This window comes from Patagioenas fasciata, chromosome 5 (genome assembly GCF_037038585.1).
Source record: "Patagioenas fasciata isolate bPatFas1 chromosome 5, bPatFas1.hap1, whole genome shotgun sequence".
NCBI lineage: Eukaryota > Metazoa > Chordata > Aves > Columbiformes > Columbidae > Patagioenas > Patagioenas fasciata.
Window position 1 is genome coordinate 11,447,063 of NC_092524.1, and position 12,396 is coordinate 11,459,458.

The 12,396-nt window shown below is 38.6% G+C and overlaps 1 protein-coding gene across 11 annotated transcripts in view; it reads left to right on the top strand.

Annotated features, from left to right (window-relative positions):
- SBF2 (SET binding factor 2) overlaps window positions 1-12,396 on the top strand; it is a 268,580-nt gene that overhangs the window by 173,502 nt on the left and 82,682 nt on the right. The window lies entirely within an intron of this gene.

Here is a 12,396-nt window from a genome sequence, read left to right on the forward strand (position 1 = left end):
AGGCGAGCAGCAGTGCCGCTGGCCCCTCTGGCGGGTTGCAGCTTTGGTGCTGGCCATGGAGCTTCCCGCCATGGCTGTGACTGGCTGGAACTGGCTGTGACTGGCTAGAACCAGCTGGAACTGGCTGTGAGCGGCCCAGGGTACCCCAAATCCCGCTGCCCACAGCTCCAGTGGCACCACTGTGGCCCTGACACAACACAGCAGCCACAAAACCAGGTATGTTAAGAGGTGTGATTATCTTTTAGCAGATTTTACATGGCATTTACAGAGCAATGCAGGCATTTAAAACAATATATGGGGTCTAGTATCCAAGCTGCAGACGGCTGGTTTCTGTCTGTGTTACATTGATTTCAGTCAGGTTGTATCTGGCTTACAGATAGATAAATAAAAATGTGATAGCGTTTGGGACACAAGCACTAGAGCATCTGACGCCAAACACCAAGTAACCTCTTGGCAGGGCTAAGGAGGTCGAGACAAACCCACCCAGCCCGGTTGGGTCTCTGGGACGTTTGTCTTTACTCTTAATGGACGTTCCCCATCACTGACCTTTGCTCACTGCTCCTGTGCTTGCTGTTAATGCCGGGTGTGCTCGCTGTGTCTGCTTGCACAAAGGTATCATATTGAAACCGTGTAGCTTCTTGGAGTGTTGACATGGTAGGCTCTGACAGCCCTGGAGTGTTCATTACTGTTAATTGTGGCCTTGTGGTTGCCAAGTGTTCCTAATAAGTCTGTGCGTGGAATATTTTTGGTTGTCTTGATGAAAAGCAGGCATGTGCTTGTGCGCTACTGCTGTAAATAAAACAAGTCTGGTTTAGGAATTGTGTTATGCCGCCGTGTTAGTTGCTCTTTAGCCTGCCTGAAAGAGGTGAACTGATAAAAAGTAGTTAAAAAAAAAATAGAAAAATCTGTGTTGGAAAGAGTAGGCATTTTGCAAATAGAATAGATTACATGGAATCATTGACTTCTGTAGTTACAAGTTTTATAGTTAATAAAAATATGGAAGGAACACATAAAATTTTATTTTTATTTTAAATCTTACATATATATATATATATATATGTGAGATGTGTGTATCAGTACAGGTGCTTAACTCTCTATAGATTTGTGTACAACACTGTTAGGTATGTGTACATGTGCTTAATCTGTATTAAGTGTCATTTCATGTCTACAATAAGTAACAAAATATTATACAATATTGATGTACTCTCCCCATTCAGTGAAAGTACCTCTGTGGCCACTTGCGCATGTGTGTACTTAGCTTTAGTTCAGTCTTTTATTACTAAAATAAATGGCGAGAGTTTGCCTATCTAACATAGTCTCACTTTGGTCTTCACCCTTCGAATAGCTGTTCAGCCGAGGTGTGGTAAGGAGCTCAAGTGGAACGGTTCTCTGCTCTGCTGCAAGGGACGTGCACCCTTAATTGCCGATGGGAATTAACTTACCAGGAGAAACTTGCCATGTAGAAGACTCGTTTGTTGTGTCCATAAGGAATTTTTATGAATTTGGCTGTTTTCAAATGTTTTATTTTGCAGGAGTTTGCATAAAATATGCCAATGGGTGGCTGCAAGGTCAGAATCTTTCATTTATTTTTCACATGCAGTCATTTCTAAAACAGAAAGAACATTGAAATATATTCGAAGTTTTCTATTTGTTTTGTTACTGTAATGTTTGTGTAACCTTTGGTTTAAACAATTGAAATCTTGGCAGCTTGAATTCAAAAATTGAAGTGTGATGTTGAGATAAATACCACAAAACACAGGCCAGTTCTGTGTTTTATCAATATTTGGTGTCAACTTTGACAAATGCATAGTGAACCCATGTGGCAGTTTAGAACTATTTTTAGGGAAAAAAGTGCAAGAATGGATTTATTTACAGTAATAGACCTACCTATACTGTTACATAAACAAAAGTGTGGAGTTGGAGAACAAAAACAGAAATAAAGATGTAAACAAAAGAATATTTGACAATCTGCAGGTTGTAAAAAAAAATCTTGCAGCTGTTGACATATTTTCAATATTATAGCCCAGATTTATGACTTAGCATGGGTTGTTTTTTAGAATGCCTGGGAAAATGCCATGTAAGCATGCTGTGGTGAAGATTACTTTTAGTAATTCCCCCTCTGTACACAGTTGGGGGGCAGGCTTTGGTATCTTGTGATCCAACAAAGTATTTAAAAATAATTGCACCTAATGTCTACAGATAAAACAAACAACCACACCAACCCCCTCCCCTGCCTCTCCTGCCAATTCTTCAACTCTAAACTCCAACACTCCACTTGGGAACTAGGAATTAAAAGTTGAATTACATATTTAACAGTCTAAAATCTTACTGTGAGTGTACGAATAGAATTAACTTCCCGTCTAGGTTATTTGACTTCTAAGGACAAAATCAATTTGTTCTGATAAAAATGAATTCCTCTGGTCAGTTGAACACCTTGTAAAACCATTGCATCTGATGTTAATTGACTAAACATCAATTTAGAGAATATATATTCTTCGTTTTACCTAAACAAGTTGCATATAGTTGGCATATAATGTTCTCTACCCTTTCCAGGTGTATGGAATGAAGTATCTCACTAGATCATCTCTTACTCTAACTGTAGTAATAATAATACACATAAAATCAACCTGGATTATGAGGATGCCATGATTTTCAGCACTTCTTCTTTAGAAATTTCGTCTTTCACTTGATCATTATAATGTTGTGTCTCCCTCTGAACCATAGACATCTGAGACTTACGTGTTATACATACATTCAACAGTACTGATGATTTGAATTCTCAACAAGTTTTCATTTTTCTTCACTTTCAACATCTGAATGTTGTTTCTAATATGTTATATCTTTTCCTATGCTTTCAATTCTCACAAAATTTACTTCTGTAAATATCATGCATGCTCTGACATTTTTAACTTGCACAAGAACGTTAGCATTAGTACAGTCTAGATTCACAGACGGCAAAAAAATATGATGCTACCCACAACATGTTTCTTAATCAGTATCTTACCTGTGTGCCAGCAGAAACTGGGATTTACACCCTTAGGTCAAGTAAAGTCTTTACTGAGTAATTCTTTTCTGTATTAGAATAGAGGCAAAACAAGTTGTTTTGGACATTTTTTCTTCATAAGAAGAGAAAAATATGTTAATGCAGGCAAAGCCAGTGGGCTAAAACAGCCTTTAATTTATTGTTTTCAGCAAATTCAACATTCTAGGCTATTGATTTCATTGGAATTTAGCCTGTTATATTTATGAAGTTAAAAGGTATAATTGCTTTTGTGAAAAACAATTTAAAGGAAAATATTTATTTTAATGGACTGTTTTGGAGCCTTGCCTTTGTCATTTGGGAATACTTGAAATACTAACCATATGTGGTTCTGTTTAAAAGCCACAGACCACAACTACAGTTATGTTAACAGAATTTGTTACTCAGCCTGTGAATCGCATGTGTAAAAAAAGTCATAGACTGATCCTGACTTGATTATGATAGATGGCTGTTATCATCCCAGTCCCCCGTCCATTCAGCTTCCACCTCTACAGACACAGTTACTGTGTAAAACATCTTCTATGAAGAAAACTTAACTGGCGATGTGCTTGGGGTTTTCAGTTACGTTTCACGGCCTCTCAGGCATAGTCAGTAGACCAGCAGTGGTACATGGATCAAAACATGAAAACCGTAAAATCCAAAACAAGATGCTGCTGAGAGGGATGATAAGAATGACTTCTTTATCCATATTTTAGCTAAACTTTAACAAAGGAACTCAGGCATTTTACATGCACTCATTTCAAGGAGCTGCTTCAGGATAATTTGGTATAAAAGTACCTTGTAAGAAAGATTTTAATTCCATCAGTCTTGTCTGGTTTCTAATTTCAAATTTAAAAATACAACATGAATACGATAACAGTAGGCATCAGAACTGTTGGGGAATGACCTATTAGAGAGCAGCGTAGGGAAAAGGGACCTGGGGGTCCTGGTGGACAGCAGGATGACCATGAGCCAGCACTGTGCCCTTGTGGCCAGGAAGGTGAGTGGCATCCTGGGGTGTATTAGAAGGAGGGGGTGATCAGTAGGTCGAGAGAGGTTCTCCTGCCCCTCTACTCTGCCCTGGTGAGACCACATCTGGAATATTGTGTCCAGTTCTGGGCCCCTCAGTTCCAAAAGGACAGGGAACTGCTGGAGAGAGTCCAGCGCAGGGCAACAAAGATGATTAAGGGAGTGGGGCATCTCCTTATGAGGAAAGGCTGAAGGAGCAGGGGCTCTTTAGCTTGGAGAAGAGGAGACTGAGGGGTGACCTCATTAATGTTTACAAATATGTAATGGGTGAGTGTCACGAGGATGGAGCCAGGCTCTTCTCGGTGACAACCGATGATAGGACGAGAGGGTAATGGGTTCAAACTGGAACACAAAAGGTTCCACATAAATTTGAGAAGAAACTTCTGCTCAGTAAGGGTAACAGACACTGGACCAGGCTGCCCAGGGGGGTTGTGGAGTCTCCTAATCTGGAGACATTCAAAACCCGCCTGGACACCTTCCTGTGTAACCTCATCTGGGTGTTCCTGCTCCAACAGGGGGATTGGACTGGATGATCTTTCTGAGGTCCCTTCCAATCCCTGACTTCTGTGATTCTGTGAGCTGATTAACTTAAAATCAATCCAGCAAGCCATAATTAACTGTTCCAAACCAGAATTACCCATTATTAACTTATGGAAAAGCAAAAGATCCTACTTGCAGTCTACTCAGAGTGCCAGTGGTGGTGTTCTTTCTTGGCTTCAAATTTGGGGGCATTCTATGCTTCAAAGTTAGAACAGGTATGCTGAAATATATGAGCATTCCTTTATCTCTTTTATACAAACGTTCACTTTCTTCGATAGCCTACTTCAAATTCATCTCATCTGAGATCACCTAGAAGTAATCAAAACTGTGGGGAGAATTGCTTTTTCTTGGATACATCTTTCCACAAGAGCACATTAAAGATTGTTTCTGCAGCCAGAAATTTTCTGAATATTTCACAAACATTTTGAGGTTACATGTTGCCCATTCAGGTTTTATCGATCTCCATAAATACTGGTTTTGGAGAAGAGGATTAAGATTTGTTGAGGTTGGAAATGACTCTTTTTCGAAGACAGCTTGAACCAAATAATGTTTAACAAATTTACCTAAGTCAACATATTTTCTTGATGTGCATTACTTACGTGGCAGTTTGAAATTTTTTTGTCTCAGTTAGTGTATACACTCTTGGGAGCATGCAGAGAAACAAATACAGATGCTTGCTAAGAGAGAGGGATTATTACAAGGAATGTCCTATGTTCTCTGTTACCTCTTAGTAAAAGGACAGTGTTCTGTGTTTTCCAATGAAGTCTCCTACATGTATTCCTGTCTAATTTTCAAAATTTGAAACATAATAATGTACTTGATAAAACAAAATGAGCAAGTGTTTAGCTCAGTTTTCTGGTCAGTAAAAAGAAGCTGACCTTAGAGGTCCTTGGGGATGGTTGAAATTCTGTTGGAGCCTGGAATCTCCATCTTAGCTTGATGGAACATCTTTGGCTACTCAGGCAACAGTCTAACTAGAAAGAAGTCATCAGCAAATTCATTTACAATGAAGTCATTTTAAGTCATAACCTAAATACTTTCAAAATTCTACAATAATTTTTTTTCCTGAAGACACTTTCAAAAACTTACTGAAAAGACTGAATACAACACTTGATCATGAACTTTAATATCTAGTGCAAAACCCTTTAGCTTGTACCATACCACTGTAGTGCTTGTTTCTATCACTATTTTGCATGAATATGTAACTTCTTGAGGAGGAAAAAAAAAGCCAAAGTACTTATTCAAAAATGAACTTTGGTTAACAGTGCATACAAGAACTGTACTGGTAAGCAGCATTTAAAATCTGTATTACTAACAAAAATATTGTTGATATATTTATTTTCCTGGTCAGCATGCAGCTTTCAGTTCAGAACAGATGCCCCTGGAAGCAGCTATAAGGATGTTCTCTGTGCTTTCTTGGTTTCCTTTTTATTCTTTCCTGGTTTGTTTTGTTTTCCTCATGATAGGCAACCAGCTTTACCAGTCACTATTACAAAATAGAAGAACTTGTTGACTATGTTTAGGAAATCAGCATGTCAGTAAAAGACGTATCTGGAAACCTGAAGTTTTGAAACTTTCTGCAATTCAGCTGAGAGAAGTTTACTTAAATTAAGATTTCTTCATGTCTTGATTTGAGACACTACTGGGTTATGGGACTTTTATGTATTCCAGAAATTGTTGTAGTACCATAGACTCTGCTATGATCATCTAATGATTACCAGTATTACCATATAGATTTCCTTTATGTCACTTCAGTGTTTACTGTCATACTGATTAAAAAGTTGACAGGTAATATGCTTTTCTGAATGATATATATTTTTGTTTTTTTTAAACTCAGTGTGTGCCTGGATGACATAATCTGTTTATTTTAGCTTCCATTTTTGTGTTGATCTTGCTAAGTTCATTACTGTTACGAGACAGAATAATCCTTATTTTGTTGTGTACTGGCTACAGTGATGCCATTATTAAAAACTAACAAAACAAAAGTGCAACACATAGTATACATCTGTACTTAACTCATTCAGGATGAAGAGAAAGGATTTGGGTCCAGCATTTAATGATAAGGTATTGTCATCAAAATCACATGTGCAGCACCTCTGTGTTATTGTTAAGCAGTTAATTACAGGTTGAACTGTGAATGCAAAACGGTGAGATAGTTTTTTGACAGTACGTAATATGTGTAATGTTGGTCTGTAGTGACAGAAGAGCTTTGCTTAGAGAGAAGAGTCTATTATTAGTCCTCTCCTCAGTTGTAATGCATTGAAATTATTTACATTCACACAGTAAAATCCCTGGAATGCATTACCTGACAAGAAAACTCATAGGTATATAGGTAAATAAGAGTATTTGAAATGTTTATTAAATTGTTGACTAAGATCACCTAGCAGGTACTGAACCAAAAGCTACCCTCTTAAATCTCCTTACTAAGCAGCGAAGAACAAGATCCAAAATTTCTTCAGCATAAGGAGCTTGGACAAAATGTGGCCATGGAATGCTAGCATGATATTGAAAGAGAAGGCAATGGGGGCTGTGGGATTCATGCCAACCCTGATAGTGAGGCTCTTCCTGGAAGCCCAAGGATTCATTTGCTACTTACAACTGTAGGTGAGGTGAGAGAACTAGAACATGGTGAAATGTTTTGGGCTATTTCTTGTTAGGAGGAGACATAGATTAGAAATATTTATCTTTTGAGTCATCACATTGATGTTTATTGTACACGACTGACTTCATGCTGATACAGTGTGTTTTATTCACTACACATGCCAAATAATGCCATGCTGTCCAGAAATTAGCTATTGATCTTTAGAATTCTGTCCTGCTCTCATTTGGTGATTTGCTACTGTATTCTCAGGAATTCGGGTCTTGATGTTTTTAGGATGCCAAAGCCGTTGCTAATGCTTAAACTTCTCACTTTTCATTTTCATTACTCACTCTTTTTTTCAGCCATTGCAATCTGGCTCATCCTTCTGAAAGCTCCAAATACGAGTTGTGTGGAAGGAATTCCAAACAGCATGTGTGTAGTTGGGACTTAATACTTCCCCAATATTTCACTGTACCCCAAGTTGCCTTTTATGAATCTTTTCACTGCCATTTACTGCACTTCCATAGCAGAACTCCTCTTTCTGCATTTTTTTACTTGTAATTTGAAGAAGGTAAGAATGAAGCAGAAAAATGTTTGGAGGAAAACCCTTAGGAAGGAATCACAGAATCTTAGGGATCGGAAGGGACCTCAAAGATCATCCAGTCCAATCCCCCTGCCAGAGCAGGAACACTTAGATGAAGTTACACAGGAAGATGTCCAGGTGGGTTTTCAATGTGTCCAGAGTAGGAGACTCCACAACCCTCCTGGGCAGCCTGGTCCAGTGTCTGTCACCCTCACTGAGAAGAAGTTTCTTCTCAGATTTAAGTGGAACCTCTTGTGTTCCAGTTTGAACCCATTGTCCTATCGTTGGATGTCACTGAGAAGAGCCTGGCTCCATCCTCATGACACTCACCCTTTATGTATTTGTAGACAGAGGAGACCCCTCAGTCTCCTCTTCTCCAAGCTAAAGAGCCCCAGCTCCTTCAGCCTTTCCTCATAAGGGAGATGCTCCACTCCCTTCATCATCTTTGTTGCCCTGCGCAACAGAGGAAGATCAAGGAAGATCAGATAGCCTAAGAGAAGATCTATTAGTGTTTTCAAATTGGCTTAACTGGCAACCCAAAAGCTGGCAAAGACAGCTTTCTCCATGGTTAGTTAACTGGATGTTGCTACTAGCAGTGATTTGGAAGGCTATGGAACAGGAAAGGATCAAACCAAGATTTCTTACAATTTGTGTGAAGCGAACAGCTCTGCTGAAAGGCAGTACTACAGCAGAGTTCCCTACTACACTTCTGCTTCTTTGGTCCACACAACAAGCTCAAAGATTTCTTCTTTCCTCTGGCAGTGTTTGGCCTGCAGAACTGTTTTTACAGCAAAGAGAAATTTGTTTCAAGGACATTTGAGCATGCCTTTTCAACTAGATGACAAACCAGTATGTTTGGGGAGCTTACTTTTTCATTTCTGTAGCCAAAGTCAGAGGAGTTACTTCATGGAATTCTAACCTTCAGATTTCCTGGAGCCATTTGAAAATCCCAGAGGAAAGTATCAATATAACAAGTTCTTAAGACTGACAGATCAGGGGATAGTTTTACAATGGCCACCTCAAAATTGCTTTATTGTTTCTTCCATTGTCTTTAACTCTTACAAAAAATGCTTCACGCTTGTTTTCGTTTGTATTCTTAGGAGAACAAACACGTTTATTAACATTAAAGGAACAAATTTTTAATAAAAGTTTCATAAGTAACAGTCCCCAAATCTCACATGCACTTATCATAATTATTGAACCAGAAAAAGAACAAGATTTCAAATAAAATCTGTATCCATATTAAAGAAGCTGCTGCCCATCCAGTGGAAAGTACAATCCAAACACTTAAAATACTTCACATGAAGTTAAATAAAAATACTATATTTTTCGAGGTTTTCTTTTCCATAGTTTAAATATTTGTATTAGAATTTATGTGTTTCATTGATGAATGTTACCTTGGAGGGAACACTTTACTAAATCAAGCATCTCTTGAAGTCTCTGAATCTCTTGGGTTTTATAGGCTTTGCAACATTTTGCTTTGATCACACAGATTCAATGTGTTAATCAAGATGGACACTGCTCTACGCTACCTAATCATGCATAACATATGTCCTTTAGTTTTCCAAGTTTGCTTTTGCTGTTCTTTTCCATGAACCATTTATCCTTTAAAAGAATTTATCAGCCAGAGTTATAAAGCCTTTCTTGTGAGTTTTTTCTCCAGAAAAATGGGATATTTCTGATAATGGCTTTAGTAGCATGATTTTTTTGTGGTGTGGAATGAGCCTATTCTGGTGTTGTTACAAGGTTGAATTTTGGGATAAGCAACTTGTACAACAACTTGTATTAAAGTTGTTAAAACTGCAACCACTCTTTGAAACATAACAGAAGATTTACATTCCAGTCTGTTAAGGAACCACGAGGTCTTGCAGCAACGTTGGCAATGAGGGATTTTTAGGTTCCATCAAATTCACCAGTGCAACTAATACATTGTGTCATTTGTGCCTAAGCATGGAAAAGCCCTTTCTGGCTGGATTCAAGATTCACAACCTTATAATAAACAGAATTACCTCAGAAAAACCCACAAATCCCCCCCTTTGTCATCCTTGAAATTCTGCAGCCATTGCAGGTCATCCCAGAAATATCCTCTTCCAGCAGCTGACACTTGTTTCATGAATCCAGAAATGGAGCTGCACCAACAAAACCGATCCAAGAAAACTTCTTCCAGAGGCAGCTGGTCATTGTCGTTCTTGTTGTCCTTTGGTGCAGCTGCACACAGACTAACTGGTGCCTCTGCCAAAACCGTAGCAAAGCTTCTCAGTACTATCAAGGTTGGCGCAGAAAAACTGAAGGTCTCCGGCAACAAGACGTCGCATGTGTATTGAAAAGATTCCGCTCTTGGCAGTTTGTGAAAAATGTGTCTCCCAGAAGCAGTATTATATCCACGCAAACATGTACTGCAGTTCCCGGGGGCACCTGCCAGAACCCTGTGGATGCATTCAGTACATATATATATATATATATATATATGGCATCATTTTTTCTCTCCAACGATTTTTTGTCTGTACTGGTTGAGCATAGTGTTTTCCCTTTATACACTGATTTAGTTCTTCTGGGCTTCTTTCAGTTCTGCAGTCTCCTGACAGTTTCCATCTCTTGGATGAGATTCCTGAACTCTGTTTTGTTCTTTTGCCCCTGCTACGAGTGTATCTCTCAGTGAGACTAATGTTTTTTAACGTTTTTGACTTGGTGCAAGATACTCTTTCACCTCCTATCTCCCATCAGTCTTGCACATTGTTTCCAGTTATTTACTCCTTACCTCACATATTTCTTGGAGAAAATTGGTGCCACTACTGTAAATCTGTTCACTTTTGCCTGTTGCGATTCTTAAAATGCCTTTTTTCTGATATCAAGATACTCCATAATGTTTCAATTTCCTCTTATTTTGTGTGCCTGCTCAATTCAGCTGCAATATTACCGGTTTTACCAATTCCTTGGAGCTGTCTATGCAGTGTAGTGTTTGCTCATGTTTGCGAACAGCAACAAAACAGGGTAATTAATTTTGTGCTTTTTCTGAATTTTAGGGCATGATTTTGTTTGAACGTGTATAACACAGCACAAGGTTCCAGGTGCTGTTCATGTGTAACTTATGTTTTTACATAGACTTACCCCGTCCCTTGTGCAGAACCGAGCATTTGTCTTTGTTGAAGTTCGGGAGGTTCTTGTCAGTCTACTTCTGACAGACTGTGATGCCATTTAGTAGCAATCCTACCCTCCCGTGTATTTACCACCCCTTCAAATTTGGTGTCATCCAGGAATCTGGTGAAGATGCATTTCATGCCATTTTCCAGGTTGTTAATGACAACATCAGGTGATGTTTGCCACAGTATTAGCCCCTGAAAACATGACTCGTAACCACCTGCCAGTTAAACTTGGAACCATTGACCAATGTCTTTTGTGTGTGACGGTGCAATCAGTTCCACGCTTTCATCTAGACCATATCTCCCCAGCTTGCCAACAAGGGCACCACAGGAGCCTGTGTCAAAAGCCCTGTTGAAGCCAGAGAAAATAAGACGTGCTGCTCTTTCCTCAGCTAAAGAGCTTGTTATTTCATTGTAGAGGTGGGTCCATGTTGCCTTGGTTAGTCTGTGCTTTCTGTTCTGAATCACTTCCTTGTTCTTCGTGTGTCTGGAAATGCGTTGTGAGGACTTGCACCCTACGGTCCCCAAACCTGTTTCTTGCCTTCTTTGAGGTGTTGTCCAAGGTTTTACTTCTGTTTCCCCAGAAAATCAGTTATAATTGACAAGGTGCCTGTAAGAGACTAAGTCTCCCAAGGGGAAAACTTTGGGGTTTAGAAGTTCTCTTTCTAAGATTATGTCAGTGAGGGTTTTTAGCATAAATTAAAAAAAATATTTTGCTATCACGTGCTATTCAATGGAAAACTTTCAGTGAGCCCTACTTCCAAGTTTCATTTTATCAGCCATTTTTTGTTCAATTTCTCCATAGTGAACTAGACCCGGAATCTTTTGGTAGCTGATTTGAGCTGAGCGTTGACTGCATTTCAGAATGTAGACATACAATTCCACTTCTATACAAACAATAGTTTTTCTGAAGTGAAAAACTGATTTTTCAGTGAATCACTTTACATGCTCATAAAAATATTTTTTAAAGTGTTAATTCCTGTTAAGTTGTAAAAAATTTATAGAACGTGCACTGATGATGTGATGCATTTTTATTAAAAGTATATTAGAAAATCGCATGAAACATGGAGAAGAACAGTAAAATTGAATTAAGTAGGATGAATGTATTCTTACATTTGAAAGTTTGTGACTCCGCTTATAGTTTAGGAGAAGAAATGCTGCTGCACACTGAATTAATGCTAGAATGCATAATAAGGTGTGCTGTGTAATGATTCAGTAATAGATAACTGCATCTATTGCATCTATTTTAATAGTTCTTCTAATATTTTAAGAATTTTCCTGATGTTCCATTGCTCAGTTAACCAGGCTGTCTGTAAAATTGTTTACAAAGTATCCTGTATTTATGTTTTGCAATCCCTGCACAAGTGCTTTCATCTACCAGGGCTTTAGTAGTACGCTGCACTTTGTAGATATATTATGAATTAATCACCCTTTTCCAACTGAGTAGTTAAGGGATATTGATCACTGTTTTGTCTTGAATTGCAATATATTCTATCATTTGAAT